The 5,988-nt window shown below is 45.8% G+C and overlaps 1 long non-coding RNA gene across 1 annotated transcript; it reads left to right on the forward strand.

Moving 5' to 3' along the window:
* The first annotated feature begins 2,792 nt into the window (after positions 1-2,792).
* On the forward strand, positions 2,793-5,612 carry LOC144104420 (uncharacterized). The gene is made up of 3 exons (XR_013308525.1): positions 2,793-2,845; positions 2,944-3,080; positions 5,565-5,612. It is a non-coding gene; the product is annotated as an uncharacterized LOC144104420 (long non-coding RNA).
* Positions 5,613-5,988: the final 376 nt, after the last annotated feature.

The raw sequence follows: 5,988 nt of genomic DNA on the forward strand, positions 1-5,988 counted from the left end.
TTTCTCTATTTTCCCGTGAAGGTTACCCGGATGAAGTCGTTTGTGATAATGGGCCACAGTTCACGTCTAGAGAGTTTGAGCAATTTCTAAAAGATCGTGGCATCCGCCTTCTGCACTCATCCTTGTATCATCCTCAAGCGAACGGGGAAGTTGAACGCTTCAACACAGTTTTCAAGTCGTATGTTCAAGTGGCAGCGTTAGAGCAGCGTCCGTTTCGTCAAGCAGTAATCGAGTACCTTGGAATTTACCGCTGCACTCCGCACGCTACTACGGGGCTTACCCCTGCATTACTGCTCCATGGACGCGTACCAAGAACAAGACTTGATATTGTCGGATACCCGTCGCCTGCCTTTTTCAGCTCCCCAGACTCTGAGCTGAAGCGCCTGCGCGAACGGGTGAAGAAGCAACAGCAGTACAGTAAGAAGTATACGGATAGCCGCAGGTCTGCGAAAGAGACTACTGTGAAAGTTGGGGACTATGTGCGGGTGAAGAAGCCAGCTACTTCGTTCAAGGGAGACTTCGCTTTCACGGGTCCCCGCAAGGTAACGAAGAAATATGGGCGATCGTCTTTCCGCCTCGACGACGGCAAGATATGGAATGCGGCCATGCTATCGAGGATTCCAGCGGCGCTTCAATCGTGGAACCCCAGCGAGAGTGGTGAGTGTGTCCGCATCCAGCATGGGTCGCCTTCTGACGCCCCACGATTGCTCGGACCAGTTCTTTACACTCCGGACCCACCTCAAGACACAACAGAGGCGTTGCTTCCAACGCCGGACCCTCCGCGCCGTGTGCTGCCACCTCGCAAGAGACGACCGCCTGATCGATATGGCTACATGTAGGCTAGTGTGAACTCTAGGTGAAGAGTGCATGAATGGACTGTGTTGTGATCATTTTTGTCAAACTGCAATGGGTTACATGTACATGTGCATTTGTTATTAGTAAATCCTTTGAGATGTGGCAATACGTACTAATCCACTAATTCACTAACCTTAACACAAAGGGAGGGAATATATTGTATAGTTACTTCTTGTTTCCTTTTAAATGTGAACACCGCCAGAGGGCTACAGTTGTGTGCGTACATATGTGCGTGCGTCACTGAATAAACTGGGTTTCGTGCCATGCGTTTGCTGTCATGGTTCACGGTCTTCAAGGGCGGTTCACGCCTACACTACACTTACCTCATCAATGCCCTCTAATCTGTTCAAAATCGCGCTGCTCGCTTCATTCATTCATCGTACTCTTATGACATCAGCGTTTCCTCCTTAAAAACAGCATCCGGATTATCACCCTTATCGCTCCGCCGTCACATTGCCAGTCTGTCTTTATTTCACAAATTCTTCCACAGCCCTATGCACATCGCACCTTATATTCTTCCCCCAGCACGCATATCTCATCGCACCAGCCATCACCTATAGGTGATAGCTGGTGTCCGTCCACGCTCACAAGTTGTCCGTCCACGCTCACGCACCGTCACTTTTTCTAATTCCTTCTTTCCTCGTGCAGCCGCAGACTGGAACGGCCTTCCAAACAAAGTTGCCATCATCACTTGCCCAAGTCTTTTCGCTGAAAACGTAAAAACTTTCCTGTTATTGTGAATCTGTGCTTTTAATTGTTGCCACCCCTTATGTAACACCCCTCTTTTGGGGCCTTTAAGGTAATAAAATGAAATAAAATGAACTGAAATTCTGGAATAACCTACCCGTAAACATTGTTGTTGAGACTAATCCTTCCAACTTTAGGCAGCTACTCATCGAACATTTTCAAGAATAATAAAACTTTCCTATACTCGGTGTCAGCTACGATCCACTGTAAAACGACCAAAAACTTTGTTTGGACACATTCTATTACTGTAGTGTGTATTTCTGTGTGGTTCTTCACATTTTCTTGATTGACTATATTAATTTGTTTCTCTTTTACTTTGCCTAGTTTTGACAATTTTGCTTGCCTTGTCATATTTTCAATTTAACCTCATTATGGAATACAAAGAAGCCATAAAAGATGACTGCGTCACTTTTATAAAGCTTTGTAATCTCAGGAAAAATCCAGAAGCACCCTATCCCATTAGAAAAAGAGAATTCTGGTCAATTCCCTTTTCACGCAAAAATTATGGCCTACACAGACTACAGTACCACATACCGAAGTACCTTAATCTATTGGAAGCAAATAATATTGACATATGTAACATCTCAAAGAAAAAATGGAAAGAATACCTTATATCAGAAAGCATGTAACTGCTATTTTTTTATGATTCCGGAGTGGCAAAGACTCTATTTGACAAAAAAATGTGCATTTGAATGTTCTATCCTTTTTATGTTTTCTGTCTTATTGTTGTTGTTAATCTGACCTGTAAATGACTTATGCGATGTTGTGTTTGAGCGCGTGTATGATTATGGTGTTATTTCAGTTTTGTACATAAGTGCCTGTTGTCTGCTACCCATGCCAAGACAGGGGCAGGAACCCCGTCAAGCTACTGGGATAGTAGCTTTTTGTTCCTGTCCCAGTGTTTTTTCCTGGCTTATTAAGGAAAAAAATGCTGAATAAAAGTATTATATTATTATTATTATTATATTATTATTATTATTATTATTATTATTATTATTATTATTATTATTATTATTATTATTATTATTATTATTATTATTATTATTATTATTATTATTATTATTATTATTATTATTATTATTATTATGTATGACCGTCGAACACTATGTATCCCCCCCCCCCCCTTATGTAATGTCCCTACGGGACCCTTAAGGGTTAATAAATGATGACGATGAAGATGAGGAGGACATATACGTAGATGCATCCGCCAAAGACGGCAACATATCAGTGGCATGGCGCAGCTGTGAGAATCTCAATTTCAACGGCTACCGTACTATTGCTGCACCCGGTGGGTGCGTAAAGGAAGGGGAGCTGCTCGCTACATACGGCGCTCTACTGCAGGTGGAAAACGTTCTGGTCGGCAATCATTTGCTACACGGGCGATGACGACGGGAACCAGTCCGCTCACAACGCGGCTCGGGAGAGCGTCTCGTTCCTTCCTACGCTGGCATAGCCCGCCATGACCGACGACCCTGCTGGTATGTCCTAATGTGCAGACGCGAGCGTGCCAAACAGAGGAGCCGTGCACGCCTTACGGCCGTTACACCACCGGGTTACCTTGATAACTCAGCTGCTCTCACACGGCATGAGCAGATCTTCATTAATAAGATCATCGCCGATGCCGCCTACACGCCAAACATCATCCGTATATGGCTTACCGGCCCTCGTTGGGATCAAGGGGGCCCGTTGTGAAGTGCCCGTACTGTGGCTGTACGTGCCGTGTTGACCTGTACCACGTAGTTTGGCATTGTTCGGAGTTCCGCAAGGGACGCGACGACCTCGTCACCAAGCAGGGTTTTCCCACCGATGGCGGTGAATTCCGTGCATTGACAAGAGCCGGAGCGAACGGCATCTGGAAAGATATTGGAAAATATGCTAAGATAAGTGGCCTTTACAAAGCAGTGCAAAGCTTAGTTAGACCACCCATGCCGTCCGTTCATGTATCAATAGCCCCTACTCTTAACTTCCTTAACAACCCAATTCCCCAACAAACGGCCTTGAGCCTCCCTTTCTAAATAAAGAGCTTATTCATCATTCTTCAACGCCAACATTGAAATTCTTGTATCAACGTGACAAAATGTAACAAAGCTTTTGATTATCCAACCCCTTATGTAATGCCCTGACAGGGGCCTTTAAGGTAAATAAATGAAATGAAATGAACTCAAATGAAAATGACAAGGAGGCTGACCCGCAGAGCAGCCTTTTGCATTCTTTCGATCAAGCCTTGGCGTTCCGTATCAGCCAGTTCTTGGCAGAGTGGATCCCGAAGAGCGTAGTGTTCGACGGAAGGGCATTGAATTTGGGTCTTCTTTATGCAACCAAGGGCTTCAAAAAGCTTCGGAAGTTTGCCGAACACTTGCGTCTTCAATTCAGCTGGTCTTTCAATCATTTATATCATTCAAACTAGATACAAACGTCCACAAGCCTGAAGACCTTGTAGCACTTGCTGCCCCGTCTTGATCAGAAAGAAACCCGACGGTTCTTGAATTCTCCAGATGCGAAGCAGAAGCGTCACAGTGCCAAATTTTTTTTGTCACTCCGCCGCCGTAGCTCGTCAGGAAGCGCGGACTATGTCCTAATGTGCCTTCCTCAGCTCAGCTTCAGGAAAAGGTCGTGAGGAAGCAAGTTGGCTGGGGCCCCGCATCCACTTTCATGAGCACGACGTCATTAGACAACGTTGTCGTGATGATCCAATCCTGGTACCACGTCACGTGCCTTAAGCTCACGGCCAAAATTTCGAATTCCTCACAGGATTCCGCTTCCGTGTGCGGTAGACAGTTAATTTTACTTTAATTTTTGTGTGTTTTTGAACACAGCGCCATAGGGAAAGGGATTTTTAAAGAGCGGAAACTTGCACACTCTTCGGAAAGAGACCAAAACGTTGGCACTTTGCAAGCGCTTCCTTTACGCTCCTTATGGCTCACTCCTTGAGAAGAGAAGCGGCCCTGTCACGAGGCGCGCGAACGTACCCCACCGTACGCTACGTGACAACTACGTGTCAAACTTGTTTTCCTTGTTTGTTGTTTTTCGCTAGAATATTTGCCCGCCTCGTGCGTATTCTGCAGCTGCGGCGTCCGCGCTATTTCACGTGTACTCACGGGCACAAAATGACGTCCTGCTGTGCGTATCATTGCACGAATAGGAGAGAAAGGGTTTGCAGTTTAACGCGTTATTTTATGCAGCTCGTCCGATCAAAATGCCGACGCCGTTATCTAAGGATTGACAGGAAGGCCCGAGAAACGTGACGGAAATATTCCCAGGTGTTTCAAAAGAAAAATACATTCGCCGGCATTGGGTTTCGAAACGACGCCCTCTCCCATGCGCAAAGGCAAAGAATATGCCGCAAAGGGCCTTTCTGTTTGTTTAATGCATGTAAATCAATGCCGCTGAGCTACCAAAATTCTTTAGGCGCGCGCGCGCGCACGCACACACGCACGCACCCACGCACGCACGCACGCACACACACACACACACACACACACACACACACACACACACACACACACACACACACACACACACACACACACACACACACACACACACACACACGCACACACACACACACACACACACACACACACACACACACACACACACACACACGCACGCACGCACACACGCACACACACACACGCGCACACACACGCACACACACACACACACACACACACACACACACACACACACACACACACACACACACACACACACACACACACACGCACGCACGCGCTATCCCGCAATGGAGACACATTCTCGTGTCTTGTACAGTACGCCAGAAAGGGTCGTTCGTTCAAGCGTGTCTGAGGGGCACCAAGTGAACGCATTGTGGTGTGTACCACAATAGTGTGTTGGGGATGTCTACTGGTGTTACAGTAAATAGAAAAGAAGGAAAACGTGGTATCGCGTCTACTATTCAGGCGAAGCTTAAGAGTCATGGTAATTCTACCTTTCTCAAGGCAAAAGCGACGACCAGCATAAGGAGCAGTGTCTGCACAAATCCCGACAGGAAGGAGTTTGTTCCAATGAAAAGGACTGTTTTGAGCGAGGTAAGCTGTATCTTTTCATGTTTGTGCGCATTTACGAGGCGTTCATAAAATGTGGGGAACTCGCTGTTTCGCTTGTCATAGTCATTCTTATTTTTGCAAACATATAACCTTTTACTTAGCGGTGTTTCGGCAAGAGAAGCCTGAAAGTGAAACTGACTGAAAAACACGCTTTTAAATCAATCGTAAATCCAGTGTGCGTTGAAAATACTTTTATTCGTAGAGCACACTTATTTGCGTCGCTCTATGCTGTCCAAGGAAGTGTCCTTTCGGCAGAAATCTCTTAAGAGTTTTTCAGATTTTCTGTAAAGCTCTATATTTACTTAAACATACTATA

Source organism: Amblyomma americanum, chromosome 9 (assembly GCF_052857255.1).
Source record: "Amblyomma americanum isolate KBUSLIRL-KWMA chromosome 9, ASM5285725v1, whole genome shotgun sequence".
Lineage (NCBI taxonomy): Eukaryota > Metazoa > Arthropoda > Arachnida > Ixodida > Ixodidae > Amblyomma > Amblyomma americanum.